This window comes from Littorina saxatilis, linkage group LG8 (assembly GCF_037325665.1).
Source record: "Littorina saxatilis isolate snail1 linkage group LG8, US_GU_Lsax_2.0, whole genome shotgun sequence".
Taxonomy (NCBI): domain Eukaryota; kingdom Metazoa; phylum Mollusca; class Gastropoda; order Littorinimorpha; family Littorinidae; genus Littorina; species Littorina saxatilis.
This window is the reverse complement of record NC_090252.1, coordinates 47,134,609-47,161,155: the sequence shown is the minus strand read 5'-3', so window position 1 is coordinate 47,161,155 and position 26,547 is coordinate 47,134,609. Positions and strand designations below refer to the sequence as shown.

The 26,547-nt window shown below is 39.5% G+C and overlaps 1 protein-coding gene and 3 long non-coding RNA genes across 4 annotated transcripts in view; 2 read left to right on the top strand and 2 right to left on the bottom strand.

Moving 5' to 3' along the window:
- LOC138973714 (uncharacterized) overlaps positions 1–26,547 on the bottom strand; it is a 343,943-nt gene that overhangs the window by 240,224 nt on the left and 77,172 nt on the right. The gene's annotated exons all lie outside the window — the stretch shown is intronic.
- Positions 8,438–10,485, top strand: LOC138972348 (uncharacterized). The gene is made up of 3 exons (XR_011457570.1): positions 8,438–8,617; positions 9,195–9,249; positions 10,203–10,485. It is a non-coding gene; the product is annotated as an uncharacterized lncRNA (long non-coding RNA).
- LOC138973709 (uncharacterized) lies at positions 14,271–25,450 on the bottom strand. The gene is made up of 3 exons (XR_011458111.1): positions 25,172–25,450; positions 24,653–24,801; positions 14,271–14,643 (listed from the first exon to the last, which is right to left on the bottom strand). It is a non-coding gene; the product is annotated as an uncharacterized lncRNA (long non-coding RNA).
- Positions 17,565–19,154, top strand: LOC138973708 (uncharacterized). The gene is made up of 3 exons (XR_011458110.1): positions 17,565–18,008; positions 18,589–18,724; positions 18,964–19,154. It is a non-coding gene; the product is annotated as an uncharacterized lncRNA (long non-coding RNA).

The following is a 26,547-nucleotide window of genomic DNA, read 5'->3' as shown; positions in this document are numbered from 1 at the left end:
TTTTGTGTAGCCGTGCGTCTGTCATGGTCTTTTCGCGAATATTCCGCGTCTTCAAACCGCACACGTGGAAAACGGTACGGCCGAAAGTACAAATGATAGGATAAAGCTAATATTAAACAAGCTCAACAATGATTTGAGAAGACGACAACAGAAGAACGGTCAATAACTAATGTTGTAGTTTTTTAAATTGTGTTTGTAGTTAAAATGTACATTTCGTAGCAAAAAGACAGTTTTGCAATGGCAGTTTCCGGGTTTTCCCATTTGGGAACGATACCGACGCGCTTTTGATAAAACTATCGTTAGCTGTTATATAGAGTTTCTGAAACTCTATCTAACAGATAACGATAGTTTCGAAACTCTACATAACAGTTAACGATAGTTTCAAAACTCTGTATAACAGTTAACGATAGTTTCAAAACCCTATATAACAGTTAACGATAGTAATATCAATTTGGCGCACCATATGGATCTGTAGGCTTTCCTTTTTATCTTTTATTTATTATTGTCAGCAAAGAACACAGCCAAGCAGGAACAACCTCTCGACAGAGGAACCAGCCGTTGTCCAATGGGCGGCGTGGCTTCTCAGCTGTACGAAGAGATTTATTGAGAACTTGATTATGCTGCCAATAACAAGGTTTGGATGCGCCCTTTGTTTTCCTTCTTGTAAAACAGTGTTCTGACCTTGCTTGTCACGAGTAACAGATGGAAGGCTACAGTTGGTAGGTCACGAGTAACAGATGGAAGGCTACAGGTGGTAGGTCAGGACAGTCACATTTCAAAAGAAATACATTGCTTATACGATAGTATAGTCAGTTGTAGAAGTTTGTACCTAATTGACAACCAAGGTATGCTGATTGCGGGCAATCTGAGTTTATTGCATTTATTGGCCTTGGTTTTGTAATGATTGTTATAAGATTATACTGAATATAGTCAGAGTATTCTTGTACATGTTTTTGTTCAAATTACCGTAAATGCAGTTCACTGATCTATATGTATGGAGTAAGGTACGTTAATAATTTACATTACACTGTCGAAAGGAAGAGTGCTGTTTTGAGTATATCATATCTGTGGACATGCAGCTTTCTCATTTGATTGAGTTTTAGAGAAAGAATCATGAACAGAAACTGTTGCGATAATTTTGCAACCCAAACGGTTTTAATTGCATGCAATTTGTGTGATTGTAGATTGGTTTAAACATAAGTTTATTTTAACAAAGGTTACAATCTTGACATGTATACAAAGTTCACAGAAACAGCAACAAGCTAGAAGCTTATAGTGGTGTTCCTGCATGACAGTACAGCATAAGGCGGTAACGGCTGAAAAATGTGTCTCAATAAACCAAATCTATTAATAACGTAATGAACGTTGCATAATGATTATAAAGAAAGACAGTAAAGGAATGAAGGAGTGAAAGAAGATGAATAAAAGAAGAGGGATGGGTAGGAGATGTGCAGAAGTTAAAGTTGTTGTCCGGCTTGTAGAGCATTTATTCTGATTTACCCAAAGCGGCCTGAACGTTCAATGAACGAGTGTACGGTGGAAAAAATGTTCCTGTTCAAATCTAAAGAATACTGTCTGTCTCCGTTTAAAAGGTGGGGGAGGTGAATTATGTGATTAGGGAGGGTATGTATAGTTTCTTGACGTGCTTCGCGATAATTTGGACAATCGAGTATGAAGTGTTGTACGGATTCGGACGGGAATCCGCAGTCACAAGATGCATCTGTAGGAACGTGACGTCTCAGTAGATCGTTATTGAGATCACTTATATATAACCTGAGCTTACAGTGAATTATTTGTGACATGCGATCTCCAGAATAAAAATAACACGGCGGACTTAAATCGTTTTTTGACAAAAAGTGCTTAAATTCACTTAGGGAATCACAAAGTTTTATATAGTCTGGTAAAGAATTCCAGAGTTGTGTAGTAGATGGGAGAAATGAGTTTCTATATAATTCAGTTTTAAACGATGGAACTTTCCTGTCTAGAGGTCTGCGCCGGTGATATGGGTTATTAGTTGATATCGATGGTGGCAATATCGCTAATAAGTAGTTTGGCATCTTGCGGTGAACGATCTTGTGAAATAATATCAATTTATGACGTGTTCGCCTCTCTAGTAATGAAAGAAAGCCTGACTCATCGTACAATTTTTGATGGCTTGTACTGCGGACTGCTCCAACAATGGTTCGAATTGCATCTAAGGAAATACTTTCGAGCTCGGTGGCTAACTCCTTAGGGTAGTTGTCCCAGAGAACATCAGCATAATCAAAATATGGCAATATGATTGTAGATTAACATGTTTTATTACGAAGTCAGTGCCCCATATGGCTTTTTGACCAATCAGGACGGGTTTTAGGTGACCCTCTAAATGTGATAACGTTTAGGCAGGGACCTTTTTTGTTTATCACGCTAAAAATAAACAAGACAAAGTACAAATCTAAATCAGCAATATCAGCGTGATTAATTCTAAAGAATGACACTTCAAATGCTGTCAGATAATACTCTCTTTATTAAAAAAAATACCGAAAAGCGAGTTTTGTCGGTGGGTGCTTTATGGAACAGCAAGGCACCGCCCATCCCCTGAGTGTGCAATGCCGACCCGCTCACTTGAAATCTAAATTATCAAAGTTCGGAAAAATCAAGTGAAACTGCGTCACTCGCTTTACGTCAAATGTATCTTTACGTCATTTCCCATCCGTCTGGAGTCGGTTCTAAATCTATCGCTCTCTGTTCAACAAGAAAAAGCGAAGCAACCGAAACGCATGTTCAACATGGTTTATCTCGGTGCGTCCCGCTAGCGCTACGTGTCAATTGTGCTACGTATCGTTTGCGCTATTTTCTGTAGTGCTATCGACACAAATTGCCAAAAACTGTAGTGCTATCGGCACGTAGTGCTATTGCCACAATTCACACGTGCCATTATCACTACGTCTCAATAGAACTACGTGTCGATATCACTATTTTTGAAAAACCAATGTACTGTAGCCCTACGTGTCGATAGCGTTACGTGTCGATAGCACTATACTACATGTTCAAACGGCAGACACTTCCCTTTGTGTTTGCGTGTGAGTGTGTATATATATTGTCTGCATGGCTGTCTGTCGGATCTGTCTGTCTCTGTCTGTCTCTGTCTCTGTGTGTGTGTTTGTGTGTGTGTGTGTGTGTGTGTGTGTGTGTGTGTGTCTCTCTCTCTCTCTCTCTCTCTCTCTCGCTCTCTCTCTCTCTCTTTTTTCACCACGTATTTATTTCATGGTTGTTGTTGGTGTGTGGTTTGTTTTTTTGATTTTGTTCTTCCCCCATCCCCCGTGGTTTGTATATGAGTCTGTGGCCTTAGTATAATAAACCATTCTGAGCTCTCTCTCTCTCCCTCTCCCCCTCTCTCTCTCTCTCTCTCTCTCTCTCTCTCTCTCTCTCTCTCTCTCTCTCTCTCTCTCTCTCTCTCTCTCTCTCTCTCTCTCGCTCGAGGAAGTAGGGCACCTGAGAAAAGAAAATGAAAATCTCAAGTCTAGACTCGACGACATTGAAATGAAGGCTGACGATCTTGAGTGTCGTTCCAGGCGGAACAACCTCGTCTTCTATGGACTTACACGACCTGAAAACGAAACACCCCAACAATGTGAAGACGCCGTGCGGGATCTGTTGGCAGATCCCTTGGGACTTCCTAACCCTGTTGAGTTCGACCGTGTGCACAGAACCAGCAACAAGCGTGACGCTCCAGTGGTAGCCCGCTGCGTGTTCTACAAAGACCGTGTCAACATCCTGAAGAAGGCCAGAGAAAAGCTGAAGGGCTCTGACGTTTTCGTGGCCGAAGACTTCTCTGCACGTGTGCGTGACATTCGAAAGAAACTGAACCAACATCGCCGTGCTGCCAAGGATAGTGGTAAACGTGCTACCATGGTCTATGACCACCTCCTGATCGACGGTAAGAAGTACGTGCTCGATGGTGAGGACTCTATCAAAGAAGTGGCCAACGCGCATGCTATTAAAAGATAGAGATGTGGCCGGCCCCTGTTTACATCGGACAGTATTTTGACTAGGGGGGCAAAATGTAAACGTACACCGGGTGGGACTGTGGACATTGTTTACGACGAAGCGTGTAGTGACACGGGTAACGTGATTTCGGCACGTGCCGTATTCCAGTGTGTCGAAAATAGGCCTATGTCTACCTGTAACCGTGACGTGAACTGTGAGCGTTCAGAGACAGTGCGCAGTGTGGGGTCATGTAGTGCACTTGGCGACGTAGCAGACAGCACACAGCATTCTCCCTCCTCCCCTCCCCCCTCCCCTAGCGATTTGTACAGAAAAGACACACTTGATGAGAGTGACGATTCTTCTGATTGCCTTGCTTCTGATGTAAATAAAAAAAGAAAATAACTTTACTTTTCTTCATTGGAATGTTGGCGGTTTGTTGCTAAAATTAAAAGATTACAATTTTGTACAGTACGTTTCTTCTTTTGATATAATTTGTTTAGTTGAAACATTTGTAAAACAATTCAACTCTTCTTTGTTTTCTTCTCATACTGCTTTTGTCAAACCGTCCTCGGATTTGGGCAGACAAGGGAGAGAATCTGGCGGTGTTATTTGTTTGATTCGCTCGACCCTCTTGCAGTATGTGCGTGCAGTGGAGGAGGATGATAGTGGTGGAGGGAATTTTTTGTCATTCGTTCTTGATAAACACTTTTTCGGTTTTTCAACTGATGTTTTGTTTGTTTGTGCTTATGTTCCACCTGAAAATTATCGGTTCTACTCTGTGTTTGGTATTGATAATGTCATAAACTTATTAGAAGATTACTTGGTTGACTGTTTGTGTAAAGTTGGTGAGTTACCTGTTCTTCTATGCGGTGACTTAAATGGTAGAACAGCAAAAGTGTTCCCGGACTGTTTTGATGAAGATGTGATTTTTGATTGTTCTATGAAATCTGGTGTTGGATCATTTGTAAGAAATTCGCAAGATGGAGTTATGAATCAATATGGGAAGTGTCTTTTGAACATGTGCAGTGCACTTGGATTATGCATTATGAATGGTGTATGTAATGGCGACCTTCAGGGTTGTTACACATTCATCTCTGAATTTGAAAACAGTGTGAATGACTACTTCCTTGCTTCCTATGATTTGTTTGATTCCATTGTTAAATCTTGTAGCCTTTATGTCTCTGACAATATTGATTCACAACACATGCCACTTGAATTAACTATCACTCATCAAAACAACCTTTATTCACATGCTACAAAGGTTAAGAAAAAAGAAGTTTTGCAAAAATGTGTTTGGAACTCTGATCATGAACATCAGTACAAAGATGCAATTAATTCTGATGTGTTTCGGCAACAGTTACGACTGGCAAGCGAAATGATTGATATTAATGTAAATGATGCTTTGACTTTGTTTATAAATTCAGTTAAAGATTGTGCAACTTGTATGAAGAAAACTATTATCTTGTCAGATGAACCACGTAAATTCAAATGGTTTGATCATGAATGTGTGCTTGAAAGAAGACGTGTCAGAAAGTTGCTGAGAAAATGTAGGAATTCATTAGAAGATGTGGATAGGGATGAGTATTGTAAAGCCAGGCGTGAATATAAAAACTTTTTGCATAGAAAAAAGAAACAGTACAATGACAGTTTGTATACAGAACTTGTAGGTGCTGTAAGTGATCAGAGAGAATTTTGGAAGAAAATTAAAAATGTTTCTTGTAAAAAGGTCCAGCAGCAAAACAATATTTCTGTTGATGATTGGTACCTGCACTTTCATAACATTTTAGAAAAAGATGAGATTGAAGATGATGAGCATGCTGATGTTAATGAATATGAATATGAAGAAATGCTGGATAGACCCATTACCAAAGAAGAAGTGTTGATTGCTGTCAGAAAACTGAAATCGGGTAAAGCTGCAGGACCTGATGGTTTAATTGGGGAATTTTTTAAAGCAGCTAGCGAAGATGTGGTGTTGTTTTTAGTGAAACTGTTTAACGCTTTGTTTGATGAGGGAATCTATCCACAGAACTGGTGCGATTCAGTTATTGTACCGTTATTTAAGAAAGGAGATAGAAATGATACTAACAACTATAGGGGAATTTCATTGTGTGATGTAGTAAATTGTATGGTACTGTTGTTAATAATAGACTTAAAGAGTGGACTGAATTACATAATATTACAGGTGAATGTCAGGCTGGTTTCAAACAAAATTATTCTACTGTTGACCACATCTTCACTCTGCTTGCTGGTGTACAGAAACAATTTTCTAATAATCGCAAACTTTATGTAGCTTTCATTGATTTTGAGAAATGTTTTGACAGTATCTCACGCAGACTGCTCTGGCCAATTTTGATTAAAAATGGTATAAAGGGAAAGTTGTATAGATGTATTAAAAGTATGTATGCAGTGGTCAAGGCTAAAATACGATGTGGTGCTCAACTAACAGATTTCATTAATTGTACAAAAGGTGTGAAGCAAGGAGACGTGTGCAGTCCAATTCTATTCGCTCTATTTATAAATGAGCTGGCATTGGAAATCATTGATAATGGTAGGCATGGTATTACTTTAAACCCTGACATTGTTGAATTGTTCATTCTACTGTTTGCCGATGATATTACTTTGCTGTCTGAAACTGTTGTTGGTCTGCAGTCACAACTACATAGTCTATATTCTGCTTCACAGCGCCTTGAGCTCAAAGTAAACATGGGAAAAAGTAACATCGTGGTTTTTCGTAAAGGTGGATATCTAGCTGCTCGTGAAGTTTGGTATTTTGGTGGGCAAAGAATGGAGGTAGTAAATGCATACAAGTATTTAGGTATTTATTTTTCTACCAAATTAAGCTTTAATTTTGCTTGTCAAGATCTAGTTGCCAGAGCAAAACGTGCAGTACTGTGTATTATGAGTAATTTGTATAAATTCGATAGATTGTCTTTGGATGTTTTTATCAAGCTTTTTGACTCACAAGCTCAACCTATTGTTCAGTATGGTGCTGAGGTATGGGGTCTGATGCAGGCAGCAACAGTAGAAAAGGTGCATTTGTTTGCTTTAAAACGTTTTTTAGGTGTTGACAGGCATACTCCTAATGATCTTGTATATGGTGAATTTGGACGTTATCCCATTTACTTAAATTCATATGTACGTTGCATAAGATACTGGCTGAAACTGACAAGAATGGATGACAGTAGATTACCTCGTAAAGCATATAAGATGTTGTTTACTCTAGATAGCAGAGGTAAATCTACTTGGGCATCACAGGTACGGTTGTGCCTGTGTCGATATGGTTTTCAGTATGTATGGATTAACCAAGGTGTAGCCTGTATTAATTCGTTTTTGGCATGTTTTAAGCAACGCATTATTGACTGCCGGTGGCAAGAGTGGGATAACCATATTCAGACTAGCGACCGGTTTGCATTGTACCGTACCTTTAAGACAACAAATCTTGTAGAAACATACTTGTCAATTCCAGTAAACAGACACATTTTAAATGTTTTGGTTAAATTTAGATTGGGTATTTCCAGACTTGCTTTACATACAGAAAGGTATAAAGCTGTAAGTGAAAATAATTTGGTCTGTCGTTTGTGTCAATCTAGTACTGAAGATGAATTGCATTTTGTTTTATGCTGCCCTGCACTGGAAAATCTAAGACGTCAATTTATTCCAGCAAAATTTTGTAGATGTCCTTCGAACTTCAAACTTGCACTGTTGTTGTCTGTGAAAAATGAAACTATACTTTGCAATGTAGCTAAGTTCTTGTATTTTTCATTTAAATGTTTAGAAAATGCTGTTTAAGCATTAGTATTTTGTGATTATACATTGTCTTTTCTTCTGTTCACTTGAAACGACGCGTGTGTGGATTGCTGCTGCACACACGCTTTACTTTTGTGTAACCAGCCCCCTTCCGAAAAGGGCTAAGGCCTTAAAGGAATAAAATCTTGTTCTTGTTCTTGTTGTTCTTGTTCTCTCTCTCGCTCTCTCTCTCTCTCTCTCTCTCTTTTCAGCACGTATTTATTTCATGGTTGTTGTTGGTGTGTGGTTTGTTTTTTTGATTGTGTTCTTCCCCCGTGTTTTGTATATGAGTCTGTGGCCTTCTATATATATATACGACTAGTGTCTGTGTGTCTGTCTGTGTGTCTGTCTGTGTGTCTGTGCGCGATGCACGGCCAAAGTTCTCGATGGATCTGCTTCAAATTTGGTGGGCTTATTCAGAGAGACCCCGGACGCGAAATTTTTTTTCACACGTCAGTTGCGGGCTTTCAATCCCGAAGGCTGGTTCCGAGTAACTACGAACGTAATCGGAAGTTCCGATGTTTACCAAGTCAAAGAGCCGAGTCGAACACTATCCGCTTGCGTCATCCAGGGAGATACTGTACAGATCTCTGCGTCATCTTTGACTTTGCAAGCAGCTTCGGAGATTTCAAAACAACGTTTTTGCCCCAAAAAAGATTCAGTGTGGGCTTTTTTTTTCCTCCTCAAGTTATTTTGGACGTTGAGCGTGGTTTGTCAGACCTATAGCGTTTCGGTTTTTAGTCAAGTTACAAAATGGCAGTCCAAGGCAAGGAGCGAAGGTGATCAATTCGGAAAGAATCTCCAATGATGTTTGCTAATGCGAGAGAATTGGGACGGGCGAACCATTGCATATTAACCAGAGGTAAGTTTCCATGTTTCGTTTTATACTTAGAGTGGGTCTTTGCGAGTATGTGTTGCAACATGTGTCACTCCGCTCACTGTCACTGACAGTCACTGAGTGTCAGTCTCTGACAACAACATTGGATGCATGTACCTGTACGTGTATGTATGTATCCTTGCCTTACGTCAGATACGAAGATAGTTGCCCTGTACAGGGATTTCCTCATTGATGTGGAGAAGAAGAAGAGTACCACTGCCACGTTTTTGCAACCTCTTTTTGACCCAATTCGAGATGCATGAGTCATAATATTTTAAAAATCCTTTTTTTTAAGATTGAATCCAACTTCCAAGACAGTGAATACAAAATCAAAGCTAGTGCTGGTCAAATGTTTTAATGCTAGAATTAAAAATAGATAACCGCAAGCAGGTTGGAGGCTACATGTAGTTCAAGAATCAAATTGCTGACTTACCCAGGCTGGCTGGTTACATAACAGTGCGTTTCTTTGAAAGGCAATCAATGGTTCTACTGCTCTGCTAGTACTCACCATTTTGAAAGTGATGTTCCCATGATTGGTACTTCATTTATTATTTTATTGCAGGTCTCCTCTCAGCTGAAAAAGCCAACCGATTGCTGCATGGCCAGGGACGAATCAGGTAAAAGGTTTTATTATGTACAACTGTCAGTGTCAGTGTTATGACATACAGTGTGTTTTTTCCTTCCCCTCTCTCTCATTCTCAAGTTCTGGTCAGAATAACTCATGTGGAGGTGTGCGTGTGTGACTGTGAGCAAGACTGTGAGAGAGTGTTTTTGTTTTTTTTATAATTCAGGTTCAGGGATAATAATAAAATAATGAACACCTACTGACTTAGACTCCAAACCGCAAGCTCTTCTTCGCCTTATTTCACCAGTATGGTGATCACTTCCTCCCGTATTGGAACCATTACTAATATACTAGAAGCGCATCTGTCACTGTCAGGATATAATTATCTCAATGAAACTGTGTGTCAAGTTCTATTATTATTTTCCTTTTTTGAGTATGTATAACATGTATATTATGCATGTGTGTAGAGCACAGAGAGCGTAAAACTTTAAAAGGAAAATAATAATAGAACTTGACACACATGATTCCTATGATAATGTAGGACAGTGGCATTGATATCTTTCTAGAATAATATGTCGTTTTACATTCAGTGAAATTTTGACTGAATTAGTGAACTGAATGTATTCAAATATGGTGACAGACATGTATACAATGTAGACAAGTTAAAGTTGTATGTGTGTACATCACTACATGTTCTGTAGCTTACAAGTTACATTGAAAACAGCCTTGACTATAATGGAAATCCACTTAATCACTGTCTTTGGGGTTCCAACAAAAATCAGACGCAGTAGGGGCGGGGGGGGGGGGGGGGGGGGGGAGTCGGGGGATTTTATTTGAACTTGTCTACCAGGGAAAAAGAATGTTTAAGCTCTTGGCATTTATGTGGGTTTAGTGTGTGTATGTGTGTCAGTTACAAACAGTACACAACTTATTCCTTTATACTCATACTTAGACTTGTTCTTGTCGTTGTGTTTAAGATCCGTTCCTTTCTCATTCATTTGTCAGTAGTGACTGAAGATGACGAAGACCTGGCCAGTGAATGTGGATGAAAAGCAGTGCTATCCAAGTCCAGCTATGATCGATGGGGAAACTACAGCAACAGCCGCAGAGGATCACCGGACAAAAAGAACTGTTTCCCAGTATTGTAAATGTCCACTCAGTATTGGTTGTATTGAGCATTACAACTTGTTGCTATTGTACATTTTTGTCAATGTTTTAAAGGCCCGCTACGCCTCACAGGGCCGGACTAGGCTAAGAGGAGGGGTTGGGGGGGTTGCCAGTGGTGGTCCAGGGGGATGTTCCTGATGGGTAGGTCATATTCTGAGATAGGAAAATGGTCGCTCCTTGCATGAAACGGCATAAAATAAACAATCATAAAAAATGTTTTAAATAAGTGAGGTACATGTTTAGGCTAGGGGGGGGGGGGGGTTGCGCAACCCCCATAACCCCCCCCCCCCCCCCCCCCCCCCCGGTAGGCCCTGCCTCATTTAAAAAGTTGTCCTATCGTTTTGAACTGAGCGCTGTCATTGTCCCATAAGAACTCAATTCCTTTGGACGGTGCAATATTCTATATTTTTCTCTCAAGATACACATTTTCAAAAAGAGACCGAGCGCTGAACTGAAGTTGTGCAGTGCGGATCTTGCGTTTTTGGGAATTCCAAACCGTTTGTGATATGAGCTGTTTGGGTACACCTGTCTGCAGCACATTCAAGTTAGGAGTACGGGAGACAACTCCAACTGACCATAAGTCTTGCGTCTGCTTTTGTTTTCAGTTCAAGACATTTTGACGAAGCGCATTGAATTATGCCACCGAAATAAAACTAAGGCCTGTCCACTTACAAAAACTGCTGGGTCAAAGTTCAGTAAATCTTACATTTTCTTAAAGGTACTGAACTTGTCAAATCCAGGTGCACAGAGCCCCTGGGGCTTTTAGTCATACCTCAGGCAGCTATCCGTTAGAAGAACTACCAAGTTTCATTGACTTGCACCCAAAGAGTCAAGAACTGCGATTTTTTTACGAATTAATTTTGTACTCAGACCCGGCTGGTCTTGACCTATTTTTGGATCTAAATTTAGATCAGGTAGATCACCACATCATGCACAAAAAGACACGTCACTAGCAAACTATGTCAGACGTCATCATGAGTTTGTGTAAAACAAAATGGATGCCGGAATCACTCAGTTGAATCGAACTCCGACCAAACACCACGTTAATTTATGCACTCGCGTGAACAAGAAACTGTCGAGCTTCACAGATGTCGTCGTTGGGTAGTTTTGGGTTTGTTTTACTACCATAGGAGGATTTTTGAACTGTAAATGCACTCAGCTGCAACAAAAACGCAAAACGAAGGCTGTGAGCTGCACTGTGCCTTTAAGGAAATGTGCGGCAGTAAACTTGAATTCGGAAAATACATGGAATAACCTGGTTTTCTGCATAAAAATAAATAAAACAATTGTGAATACTTCTTCTGCGTTCGTGGGCTGAAACTCCCATGTACACTCGTGTTTTTGCACGAGTGGATTTTTACGTGTATGATCCTTTTTACCCCGCCATTTAGGCAGCCCCGTCGCGATATAACCTTCGTGGTTGAAAACGACGTTAAACACCAAATAAAGAAAGAAAGAAAGAATTTAGGCAGCCATACGCCGCTTTCGGAGAATTGTGAATACTGATCGACGTAGATGGAAACAGTCGTTACATTGGATTTCTAGGAAACTGTTTAACAGCGACATCATACATCAGAAATTCCTAATATTTGGCACAAAGAATGAAAGATACACATGTATCAATCTACAATCATATAGAACGATTTTTGACAACAGACTACAGTTGAATTTTGATATCTTTTGTCATGAGGATGAACGAATTTCTTACTGCATATTCATTACAATAATTAATTTAAATTCAACACGTTCTTTATGATTGTAGATATAATACATGTGTATCCTTAAATATTATGAATTTCTGATGTATGATGTTGCTGTAAAACTGTTTTCTAGAAATCCCATATGGCGCTGTTAATGCTAGATTCCATAGCAACAGCAGTCTATATCCATCCACAATGTTTTCATTCATTTTAATAAGTCACTTCAAGAATTAACCAGAAAACCAAGTTATTCTTTGACTATTCTTCAAGTTTAAAGGCACAATGCAGCTCACAGCCTTAGTTTTGCGTTTTTGTTGCAGCTGAGTGCATTTACAGTTCAAAAATCCTCCTATGGTAGTAAAACAAACCCAAAACTACCCAACGACGACATCTGTGAAGCTCGACAGTTTCTTGTTCACGCGAGTGCATAAATTAACCTAGTTATTACGTGGTGTTTGGTCTGAGTTCGATTCAAATGAGTGATTCCGGCATCCATTTTGTTTTACACAAACTCATGATGATGTCTGACATAGTTTGCAGTGACGTGTCTTTTTGTGCATGATGTGGTGATCTACCTGATCTAAATTTAGATCCAACAGTAGGTCGAGACCAGCCGGGACAGAGTCCAAAATTAATTCGTAAAAAAATTGCAGTTCTTGACTCTTTGGGTGCAAGTCAATGAAACTTGGTAGTTCTTCTAACGGATAGCTGCCTGAGGTATGACTAAAAGCCCCAGGGGATCCGTGCACCTGGATTTGACAAGTTCAGTACCTTTAAGTTTGGTAATTTTACTGCCGCACATTGCCTTAAGTCATAAATAAAGGGTTCCAGTAACATACCATTCTTCTTTATTGATTATGAACTTTGGAAGGTTAGATTTTGGAATCAGTTTTTTTTTAAATATTTCCTTGATGTCTTGTAATAAGATCAACCGTCTGCTTGGACATATACTAAAGATCCACTACCTGGCTGCTGTCTTCGGAAAATCGATTAATTTATAGACAAATACGCCTTACAGGGAAGCAGCTAGCCAGTTGACTGTACGTGTGTTTGTGTAGAGGTGTTCTTATTGCATGTTCAAGCCAGGACAGATGGTGACCTGAAACATTTACACATTACACATGTATGCAGGACTGCTACTTTAAGCTTAGGTGCAAGTGTGATGATATAATTATTTGTTTGGCTGATTATGGGCATTAAAATAAAACTGCAAAAGGAATACTTACACTTGAGATCTGATTTTGTGCGTGTCTGTGTGTGTGTGCGCATGAGGGTGTGTGTGGGCCATTTGACATACTTGCAGAAGAAACCAACAGAGGTAACTGATAAACTGCATTTATTAACACAAAGAGGTAAACAAAGTGAGTTCACACATTTCACAAAAGTAAGAAAAGGCAGTCTCACATGTGTGATAGTCGAGGAATACCAATGCATTCACAATATTTAGTACTCACATGAATGGCCCAAGAAAACTATAGGCTGAGAATGCAAGTTCTAATTTGGCACATTTGTACATGTAGCTGCATCCACTAGACATATATCCATCTTACAATAAAAAAAACTAATGGTTAGGACATGGGCCTGAAAATCTCAAGGTCCTAGGTTCGAATCTCTGCAGAGGCATTTACTTTTTGACTCACATGCGAAGCAAAATTGAGTCTATGTACTCACCCGAGTTGTCCGTCCGTCCGGAAAACTTTAACGTTGGATATTTCTTGGACACTATTCAGTCTATCAGTACCAAATTTGGCAAGATGGTGTATGATGACAAGGCCCCAAATAACATACATAGCATCTTGACCTTGCTTCAAGGTCAAGGTCGCAGGGGCCATAAATGTTGCCTAAAAAACAGCTATTTTTCACATTTTCTCTGAAGTTGTTGAGATTCAATACCTCACCTATATATGATATATAGGGCAAAGTAAGCCCCATCTTTTGATACCAGTTTGGTTTACCTTGCTTCAAGGTCAAGGTCACAAGAGCTCTTCAAAGTTGGATTGTATACATATTTTGAAGTGACCTTGACCCTGAACTATGGAAGATAACTGTTTCAAACTTAAAAATTATGTGGGGCACATGTTATGCTTTCATCATGAGACACATTTGGTCACATATGATCAAGGTCAAGGTCACTTTGACCCTTATGAAATGTGACCAAAATAAGGTAGTGAACCACTAAAAGTGACCATATCTCATGGTAGAAAGAGCCAATAAGCACCATTGTACTTCCTATGTCTTGAATTAACAGCTTTGTGTTGCATGACCTTGGATGACCTTGACCTTGGGTCAAGGTCACATGTATTTTGGTAGGAAAAATGTGTAAAGCATGTGAGTCGTATGGGCTTTGCCCTTCTTGTTCCCATTAGTTAAAATAAAAATGCTCAATCGAGAGAGAGCAACCGTAAAGTTACCAGCGTAAAAGTAAAGTGTTGAATGCAGCTGTAAAAGTCATGCCAGCAGTGTGGGTCAGTTCTGGTAGCTCTGTCAGCACAGAATGGATTGAATCTGATCATCATCCTCAGCAAAGCCAGGCACCACTCTGCAAGCTGCCTGCACGTCATATCTCGGCACCTCACTTCCTGGAAAATAAAGAAAATGTATTACTGAGCACATTCAGACTTTGCTGTGCGCTGGTGGGGATATGTTTTTGGTATTGAGAAGAGGGTGTGTGGTGGGGGTGCCGGAAGGTAGGTAGGAAGTAATACATGTACTTGTTCTTCACACAATCAGTGGGATGGAGAATGGTGTGGGTGATACTGACAGTGACAACTATTAACTAAACTGTAAACATTGTTCTGTAATATTACAGGTACCATTCCTTCCTGTGAAAACCATTTATTTATATATATGGCCTTAAGTCTGAAATGGTGTCCACAGCTGAAATAGCTGTGCAACCTTGGCTCTAACCTGATTTGTACATCAAAGAAAAATAAAATCCTTGTAAAGATTAATGAGACTTGTAAAAAAAAGTATGAAGTACACACCTAGAGAAACATTGTGTGCTTAGTTGTTGTTTTTAATGAAAATGTCGCCATTATCTGAAGTCAGCAGCACTACATTTTGGCCATTTTTTGTGACATGACCTTACAGCATATTGAAACATGGTCTACTCTGTCATATTTATGGGACAGAATGTCATGAATGACTTTTCACTGAGCCAGTAAAACTCAAATGTACCTTTGACAAAGCAAAGTTTTTGAATTTTGTCAGTGCCCTTACAGAAAAGAAAAGTCGCTGCGACCTCGCTGCGACCTCGTTGCGAGGTCGCAGCGATCTAAACACATCGCAGCAACTAGTCGCAGCTGGTCACGGCTAGCCGCGATGTTGGCGCGAGCCTCGCAACAACATCGCGGCTAGCCGCGACCTTGGCGCGAGCCTCGCGACAACATCGCGGCTAGCTGTGACCCTGGCGCGAGGCTCGCGACAAGAGCGCGGCTAGCTGCGACCATGGTGCGAGGCTCGCGCCAACATCGCGGGTAGCTGCAACCTTGGCGCGAGCCTCACAACAACATCGCAGGTAGCTGCAACCTTGGCGCGAGCCTCGCAACAACATCGCGGGTAGCTGCAACCTTGGCGCGAGCCTCGCGGGTAGCTGCGATCTTGGCGTAAGTTTCCGAACATCACAGCTAGCCGCGACCTTAATGGAGGCTTTTTCAACATCATATGGAGGGGCCTGCTTATAGAGCGATTATTGTGTCTGACTCTCTGAGTGGCCCTATTTGCAAATATTCTTACCATCTTGGCACAAGAATGAGACATGGTGGCAGCAAATATTATTCAGAAACATAACACTCAGCTTGCTTCATGTTTTAAAAAACTGTATGAAATATGTTTCATATTACAAAGTAAATATTTTCTTTTGTTTTTAAGCAAAAAGTGTATTTTGGCATTAATTCTTCTGTTAAAGGGATGTATAAATCAGCAGCCCGAAATTCTTGTTTGTTTACCAACTGCCAGAGACTTTTATTCTGTAGTTTCACACAAAATGTTGTTGAAGCAAAATTCAAGGCTTAAAGGTCGTCTACATTTCTGCTTTTTTTTTCAATAATCTTATGGTTAGATTTCGCTAAAAAGTTATGTCAGATGATGAATGAAGCATGGGGAAATTTTTTTAACAAAATAAAAATAAATGTAAAAAAAGTTTTTATTTTTGAGAAGTACAGTATAACAGTACACTTCCAATGTTTTGATTTCCATGTGGAGAGAGCATGTGTTTTAACTATAAATATCGACCAATCAAATTCACGTCACTATGCTGACAGCCACACCCACACAATCACAGCGTATTAGAGCGCTGTCCACGATGTTTTGTTAAACGCACGAAATGCATGGTATTTGAGAGGACTTTTGCCCTTGGCATTTGCCAAATAAGGATATCGTACTACGCTGCATTACTTTCATGAATTTTCAATCGGCTACCCTGGCTTCGTCCTTCCTGATCGAAGGGGAGTGTATTTTTGATATTTGTAGGGAATAGCTAGACTTAGTATTTGATGCCGATTTCTGTATAAAAATGTAGACAAACACCTTTAAACTCGAGTATTATATTTTCACAAAGATGGTCGCAACCGTTTATATGGCATGTTGCATTTCCATTTAAAAATCAGGTAAAGTGTTATCTTGTGCTTCTTTAAAATTTGGGAGCTAGAAAGTACCATGGTGATGTGTTGCTAACTGCATTTAGCTTAGGGAGTTTACTATTGCCCATTAAACTCAAAGTGTACAACCAGCCTATATTATAAAGACTTAACAGAAATGATCAGATTCAGAGCATACATGACAGCACACGAATGGAAGCACTATATAGCTTGCACACCAACAAACAAGAGAAATTTTAACTGGCAGTGTGACGATCAAACAATTCCATTAAAAAATATAGCTGGAACCCTAGCTGTTTTGCGCTTGGAGTATTCTCAAACAAATTTGGCATATATATATATATTTTCAGGAAAAAAAAGGTGTACTCCATACATTTGACCGTTGCAACATTAAAAAGTTTACCAAAACATTTAAACCAAATGCTTCTTTCAATGTGTAATGACAAAAGCGGTTACCATTGATCAAATGCAGAGTTGTAAAGTTGTTATAATCATTAAACCATACTGATCGTATTTTTAGACAAACAAGCATACATAGTCTAATACGGCAATAATTATGTTCCCAGGTCTTGATCACAGGCGGAAGGTATCGTCCACTGGTCTTTCTGTGATCTTATAGGTACCCCAAACCTTCTTTGTATCACTTAGCTCCTAGCCGCAATCGGGATTTTTTCCACCCCATTTCAAAGGACCAGACCATGCTGTTTTAAAGGTTATTAGAACCACTAACCGATGACTGAAGGTTAGAGAAATGCACCTGAAGATGCCAAAAATGTAAAGAAATTCACCGAATAAAATAAAAAATGTATACCACATCAAAATACATACCATTTTCGTTAGTTAATTTGTGTTTACTATGTGATTTTGTATGAATATTTTATTGAAGTAGTCTACCGTTCAGCCTCACACAGCCTCCGCGCGCTGTGATGCGCAACATTTTTCAGTTCGGTCGTCGTACTTTACGCTCTCTTGCTCCGCGTCAAAGAAACTACAATGGGTGTTTTGAAAGAGCAGAGCTAGCTCTATAATTTCGTATATTTTGAGAACTGGAAAACAAAGTGACCAAAAATTGCGGTTGAAGTTTTCAAAATCAAACTACCGACAACTTTATCACACTGCCAAATGAAATACACCATTCGATTCAGCTCGAATTTTTCTTTAAACAAGCAAAAAATGAAGTCAGTCCGACATGTGTCCTCCGAGCAAGACGCCCAAAACGAGGCTCGAATAGCTTTGCCTGCAGTTTTGAAAATGGCGCCCGGTGGCTCAAGCCGCGATTACCGACTCAACAAATTCGACCCAAGCATTCTTTTCGTCCGGCACATCGATTCAAGATGTTCTGTTCGGTAAGTTTAGACATATTAAAGTATTGATTGAATGTTTTTAATGGCGGATGTACGAAATGACAGAAGGTATTTTGTACTGAATTTGACGAAGCGGTTCGACTTCGATGGCCTGTCTGTGTTTCAAGCGGAAGGGTTGTGTTACGAACCGCTTTCGTTTTTTTCTCTAACCCAATAGAATCTAATGACGAAAATAATCATTGACAATGTATCTAAAGATATAAAAAAAAAACTATTTCTGGTGCATCTACGAAATGAAAACATTGCATATTGTTCAAAAACTGATTTTATTCTGGTCACGTAACTTCTTGCACCAGCTGAGTGGAAACCAAAAGTAGAATTCACCAGCTGACTCTGAGAACGTTTTGCGGACTCGCAATGTTTCGCACATGTATGTCGACTTATTTCGTGTGAGAAAACAGATATTACAGATATATTTTTTATAAAATACTGGTAGCTGCTTTTTCATTTATTGAAAATGAAATAACTGACTTTTCTTCTTTGAGTTTGAATGGTGTTTTTCTTTCTGCAGAAGTAGTGTTTGATGTTATTGTTATAACTTACTTTTTGTTCTTTTCTCCAGATGACACACATGCACCAACAACTTGCTAACTATTTTCTTGCCTCTGGCCGTGGCAGACCTCCAAATCCACCGACCGGGGCTGACAAACAAGGTTTTGCTGCAGTTACAGAGGCAAAGTGGCAAGCCCTCTTCAGTGGTAAGTACTCGGTTGATCACAACTCTTTTTTTGTCTTATAGATATATGTTTATGTATTTATAAACAGGCTAGCAATCCTTTGCGTCTTTTCTTTATCCACTAAAATTAATTACAAAATAATAATAGACATTGATAATTTGTATTTATTTCTTTGGCTGTCCCTTTTACTATACTGCAGCATAGTTCATGCACTGGTATATTATCTTTTGGAACACAGACTGATATTGACTTTTTTTCAGGTCCACTCCTGGTTTGAGAAGCTCTTCCCAGAAGTTACCTTTCCTGTGGATCGGATTGGTGGTGTCATTGATCGCACGGAGAAGCAATTCAAGGAGCACCTCAGTGGGGAGACAGGAACAACAGCATTTCTTCAGGTTGTCAGAGATCTTGATTCAGAGATGAGATTCCCAAATTTTGACATAAGAGGGTAAAGGAAATGTGGGGTCCAGGGGCAACGCCCCTTGTGGGAGTCAGGGGGCTGAAGCTGAAGCGTTTTTAGCATTTACATAACAACAAAAATGCTCAGAAATGAGTCTTAGCAGCAGAATATTTTGATTACAACTTTGGGCATTGTTCATGCATTTCTAGAATGAATCTCACAAATAAACAACAAAAGTCACTGAAAATAACATCACACTCACAGACTGACAAACACAAGTGTGCACACAAGGACAAATATGTTGTCAAATGGTCTTTCAACACGCTCTTGCCTCTCTATTTGTAGCCCAGTACTTTCTTACACCACGTGCATTGTGCCTTCCCCGAACATTCAACTTTTGAACCGAATCTCCGAGACGGATGGACAGTTTTCGTCCCTTCACTTCGGTAGTTATAATTTCGTCTTTCCACGCCCAAACCCATTTGTTCTTTAGCCCTTTATCAATCTCAGAAGCTAAAGCATGTTCTGTTTCTGCCAACAATCGCATTGACGACGCCATCTTGCTAAAGTGGCTAAAGTCAACAACTAAATCAGCCCATTTAGGAACTTCCGCGATGCAGACACTGATGATGAGGAGAAACTTGTTCCCAAATGGACAGTTCGTACACGGGTCTAAAGTTCATTTCGTAGATTTTTGGTTTTGAGCTTGGCGGAGATTTTTTTGTCGGGGGTATTGTCGGTCCGGACAATCAAAAACCGGTCTAGTCTTTTGGGAGATTCAGTCATTGGCAGGTCAGATTTTTGATAATCAACCTCTACCCCCCCCCCCCCCCCCCCCTTTTTTTTTTCTCAAGGGATCTGGACGATTCAGGAAAACGGTCCTGGAGATCAACTTTTGAGCAGAATTCCGCGAAAAAGCGGAAGAATCTCATCTCTGTTGATTTTGTTTCTGATGCACTCAGCCACCTTGGGTTAAGAAGGGGAGAACTTCTTGGAGAGTGCATACACTACTTGGTAGGTATGCAACATATTATGTACTGGTTAGCCTGTAATGTACTGTCTTGATTTCATTTTCGAAATATAGTTTTTCATAATAACTATATCGCTGATATTCAGTACCAAACTTTTTTTTATTTAGCTCTACACTTTTACTTTTAGGGTGTATTGCAATTAACTTTGGAAAAAAGGTTAAGCAGCTGTTTATGTTTAAACAAAAAATTACTCACGAGACCTTTAGCTAAACCCATGTGACATTGGTAAAAAAAACAGCATGAGCGATTGCTAGTGCTGGCGATCTTGTATTTCGGCAACAAATTGTGAACTCTGATGAACTTGTTCGTCCTGATCGCAGGATACAGCTTGCTCTATTTAATCTGAATTTATGCCAAATGAGCTTTTATTAAATAATTTGAATTTAAACCAATTGTTTGTTTTACATTTGAGAATATGCGTCTGCATGTGTTCAACTGCTTCTGTCTCTAGTCAATTTAGAATGTATGTAGCACAATGGCCTGTCAGTGCGAAAGGATTTGCATGCACCCACAAGCTGGTTGCAGCATTTTTCTGGGAGGGTTTAGGTATATTTAATTGGGACTTTAAACCATCTAAACAATGTTCAGGGTTTGGTAAAGCATTTCCTCCTGCATAACTGCAGTAAGTTATCACTCATCACTAGGTTGCAGCTCACTTGCTGTGAAATTTGAAGGTCGTTGCTTGATGATTTCATGGACATCGCAGTAAACCGTGACAACTGCACAGGTAGCTGCAGCTGGCTCAAGGAAAGCTTGTACGTGGTAAGAATTTGGAGGACAGGCCAGGGATATCCCGGCTCACCCTGGTCGTTGCTAGCTATAGCTGTGACATGGTCGCGGATATATAGCTGTGACTACCACATATAGGTCCGGGTAATCGCGGCTAGCTGCGAGGTAATCGCGGCTAGCTGCGACTACATCACAGCTAGCTGCGACTAGATCACGGCAAGCCGCAGCATGATCCCAGGAACATCGCGGCTAGCTGTGACCTGGTCGCGGCTAGCTGTGACCTGGTCGCAGCTAGCTGTGACCTGGTCGCAGCTAGCTGTGACCTGGTCGCGGCTAGCTGTGACCTGGTCGCGGCAAGCTCACAGTAAGGGGTCCAGGACATCGCGGCTAGCTGCTGCTAGGTCGCGGCAAGCTCGCAGGGAACATCGCAGCTAGCCGCGACCTCATCACATCAAGCTCGCGGTTGGGATCTCCATATAAGGATATATAACTACATCGCAGCTAGCTGCGACTTAGTCGCAGCAAACTTAATTTGCATGGTAAATTACGGCCTCGCAGCGACCTCGCAGCGAGGCTCGCTGCGACCTCGCTGCGAGGCTCGCCACAGGGCCTTTTTTTCTGTAAGGGTGAGCCTGCAGAAAATGGGGAGACAAAATTTCACAGAAAGTTCATAACTATTTCCGTAAGACTTCATTTTTGTTCACTGATCAGCTCTAAATAATAATTAAAGATTGAAACCTGATATATTTTTGTAAAAAAGTATTTTACAGTATGTTTTGCAGAGGTATAACACATAAAAAGGGTTGTTTGACTTGTTTTTGCATGTTCAAAAGTAGTTTGAAGTTTACGTGCAGATTTTCTTGTGAAAAAAGAGTTATGAACTTTCCAACCTTTTGCCTTATAAAAAGAGTAAATTGACTGGTTGGGGAACACCTAGCTTTGTAATGCATTTGGATCCACTAGCAGCAGTCACACTGAAAGTTTGCATCAAGTTCATTCATTGGTGTTTGAGTAATTGAGAAATAAAAAATTCTTGTGAGAAAGTTATGAACTTTCCTACTATCTCCACTGAGAGTGTTTTTTGTCCTTAAATGCTAGCCATGAAAGTTAAGGTTGTAGTGGAACAGCAATTTTGCATATAAAAGTACATTAGATTTAGATACTAAGCAATTTTTGTCACTAAAGTCAAGCAGTATGCTTTAGTTAGCCATTTTCTCTGTGTCTTGCACACTATTTTTATGTGAGAGTTACTAACTCATGTCAAAACCCAAAATATATGTAAAATGACTATTTTCAGTTTCCAAATTACACTGTACCATTATTTTCATCACAAAAAGAATCTACTGGCTGCTGACTGTTTCTTTCTGAAGTACTTAGCCGTTTTGTCATGAAGTTCATAACTTCACATAACTCAAGCTCATTTTTCAAGGGCGTGTTTAAAATAATGCCTTGTTAATAGCAAAAGAGTACATTTGACTTTATCTGGACATTTTGTAAGAAGTTTTCTGAATATCAACCCTCAAAATTACATTTTGATAATTCCAGCATGAATCTGGGTTGACTGCACGGTGTACATAACTTCACATCAACTGACCCTCAGCCCCACGGTGTGAAGTTATGAACACATGCCATGAGTATGATTTATACACAATAATTAATTTACTACACTAAATCACTACCTCAAATGATGTGCTGCTCTTCTCCAGAGTAGGCTGTTACAGTTTGATGTCATTTTTATTTTAATTTACCAGCAGATTTTAGTACGTAGCTTTTCAGTTAAATAAATGATGTGAAGTTATGAACACACAGTCAGCTGACATAAACACTAACTAAATAATGATTTCGGTAACAGTTTTCATGACTGAGTTTGGTTAAGTAAATCATTAAGTTGTTTAGAATTATTTGCAAGAGACTTTAGTTAGTTATTTTAGTATAAATGTGTGATTGATGTGAAGTTATGAACTTTCACAAGTTTCAAACAATTTGTTTTATTTTGGCAATTAAAATCTGATTTTGTAATATAAGTGCAGCTTTAGCCTATACTATAACTCTGTGTTCTCAGTTTGTCATTGTTTTGCAAATATATTATACAGTAACTGTACTAGAGACCAACATAACAAAAATTCTTGTGAAGTTATGCGCACGCTCACATTTTATGATTTTTGTTATCGTTTGTTTTCACAAATGTTTTACTTTTATTACTTAGTTGTATGTTGATTACAAAGAGTAGCTGGAGAGAAAATAAGATGACATATGCACTTTCTTACTTTGGTTTGAATTAGCCATAGTTTGTGATGTCACGGTGTGAAGTTATGAACTCCTAGGACATTCTAAAAAAACTTTCAGTTTCTGCCAACTCTTTGAGTCAGACAAACATTTTGGTGTATTGAAATCCTTTTGATGGTACTTTTCAAGCACATTTTGCACAAAAACAGCAAAATTGTAGATTTAATGATAACTTATGCCAATATTTGCTGTGAAAAAATTGTGACAATATTAATTTCTATAAATAATACAGATAACCAAAAAATCTTCTACACACTTCATCTTCAAAAATTACCTTCATGTTCCAGCTCACCTTTTTCAGATTAAAAAACAAAACAAATTGTTTCCTGCCTGTATAAATTAAATTTATTATACCAATAAAAGTAAATTATGTGAAGTTATGAACTTCCCATTAATGGAGTTCACATCTGCATCATGCGTGGCCAAAACAAGTTTAACTTGCTTGAAATGCAAAGTAATTTGCTGTAGCAATTTGCTCAGATGTCTAAAACAGACCCAATACATGTAGCAACAATGATTTAACAAGTCTAAATTTTGTGACGGTGTGAAGTTATGAACTCCTGCAAACTTTTAAACCTGAATCTGTGAAGTGATCAAACATGAGTTTTCTAAAATCATAGCTGTTCCTTGCGTATTTATGCTCTAAAATATATCTCTATTTTCAAAACAAAGAAAATGTTCATTTTTAAAATTGATTTTGTATGTCACAAAAATGGACACCTATTCTGACTTTGGGCCATATACTTTCATCATTAAAATTAAAAAGAATCTTTCATCATTAAAATTAAAAAGACTTCCTCACAAGAACCTTTCTAACGACATGATATCTTGTTATGCTGCTGATGTGAGCGGTTTTTCTGGAATGTGATGGAAATTTACTATTATTTTAATTGACAGCATGAGCCCTCATCCCACACACATTCCCTATTTAGCGTTGACACCTTACAGTTTTGTTGAGAAATGTGATGTGAAGTCATTCAGAAAATTCTAACACTGCGCAGGGGCAGTCAGGGTGTTGATACGTTTTACTATATTATATAACTCTTATTCCATGTAAAAAATAAAAAAAACTGGCCAGATCTGTGATTGTGAGCCAAGGAAATGACTGACTGTATTTAAAATAATTCCAGTAATGAGTAAATCTTTCATTCTAGCTATTTCATGTTTTACTTTCTTGCATCACAATAGTTCAAATCAATGTTCATACAAACAGCATAATGCACTTTATGAGTATAGGGTTGCAACAAACTTTAAGATGGGAAGGAGAGAGAAAATAAAGACATTTGTACCATTATGTATACAAAGTACATCATACCAATTAGTGAATTACCATGCACAGTATTACTATGCATCTTCAAATGTATGAATAATTTCATCTACAAAGTACTTGTAAATGTAATACAATTTACAAAGAACAAAAGACTGCTGAATGATCTACATCAGTACATGCATGTTTATAGCTACAGACCACCATCACCAATACCTTATAAATGTGTAACTTACTCTTCAGGGGTAGTCTGTAATGTAAAGCACCATGCCAAGTCATCCTGATACCTCTCCAGTACATGTATCCATGTTTAAAGGTAAACTGTTGGAACTGAAAGACAGGAGCTGTATGAATGATGCACATCACCTCTGGTTTCTCGGGAGGCCTGAAAAAAACCATAACAATATTAACATAACTATTAACATGTCTTGAAAATGAAATAAGTACTATTTCAACTTCACTATCAGAGCCAAATCACTCACTAATTCAGTAATTGTTTTGTTTATTCTTTTACAACCATAGTTCATACACTGATACAGCAACATTTGATTCTGTGCATATAGATTAAAGATCAAGCATTTTCTAAACTTGAGTAAAAAAAATAAGAACACAACAAGCACACACTCTGTGACTCACAGTCACACCCAGTTACTCAGTAACACACACATGACATACACAACAGATGAATCTTGCTCAGTTCTACAAAGGCCACGTTTGCAATGGTCATGTCTTGGATTTTAAAAACAATAACTTACCTGCTGGTTGATCCAAACCGATGATTGACAATCAGTGAGAGGAAAATGTCCGAGGCTGAGGATACTGCCTGTGGTGGGAGGGCGTTCCATTCGCCAATGGTGCGAGGAAAGAAAGACTGCTGTCTGTATGATGTTCTGCAGGCTGGGAGTTTATGAGCCTCAGCATGGATTGAGCGAGTGCTGAGTGCATTCTTTTCGCTCTATCCTATTAATTCACACATTGACCCTGCAGCAGTGACGATCATTGCAATCGGCAAAGTTCGTAGCTCGGATTGCACTCATTCCAGCGCGAGGTCAGCGAGACACGAACGACAACTCAAATCGATAAGCATCCGAACACATCGGAACTTCCGTTTACGTTCGTAGCTACTCGGAAATAGCCTTCGGGATTGAAAGCCCGCAACTGACGTGTGAAAAAAAATTTCGCACCCCGGACATAACCTCATCGATGAGATATTTCAACACGTGCTCTCAGCGCGCAGCGCTGAACCGATTTTGATTCCACCTGAGCTACCCGGGCCCCCATACCGACACACCAAAGCCGCTAGACCACATCACAACGCCAAAGTTCTCGGTGGATCTTTTTCAAATTTGGACACCGTATTCAGCTACACCCCGGACACAACCTCATCGACTGAGATATTTCAACACGTGCTCTCAGCGCGCAGCGCTGAACCGATTTTGGTTTTTCTGTTCATTTCACCATTCCCAGTAACTCTTCCTAGCTTATCTTCTCCAGTGTTTTGCGTTTATCTTCCTTCCTTCGTGTGGCTTCAATCCATATTCCCGTTACTACGTTACTATTTTTAGAATGTCACTGCGCTGTCCAGAACGCTTCCCTTGCACCCGTAAGTTGTTCTTACTGTCAAAGTGAAAAGGTCGAATCAATTTATAGCCACGCGAAAAATACACTGTCACCTATCTCTATATATTTATAGATATAGATATATATATATATATATATATACGGCTTCTCTGTGTGTGTGTGTGTGTTTGTGTGGGCAACACCTGTGGATTGTAGAGTTCTGTTTGTGATGTGGTCTGGCGGCATTGGTGTGTGACTGAATAATCAGGCCTTCCTTCCAGAAGCCATAACAGTTATTCTCAATCCCGTTTGAGTGAACTTCGGCTTCAAATATGATTGTGGTGTTTCGGCAATCGGTTACATTTGGCCACGCTGTCTGTCTCTGTCTCGCGATTCACCACGGCGAAGCCGGGTATTCCTCTAGTAGTATAATAAAAAACCATTCTGAGCTCTCTCTCTCTCTCCCTCTCCCCCCACCCCTCTCTCTCTCTCTCTCTCTCTTGCTCTCTCTCTCTCTCTTTCTCTCTCTCTCTCTCTCTCTCTCTCTCTCTCTCTCTCTCTCTCTCTCTCT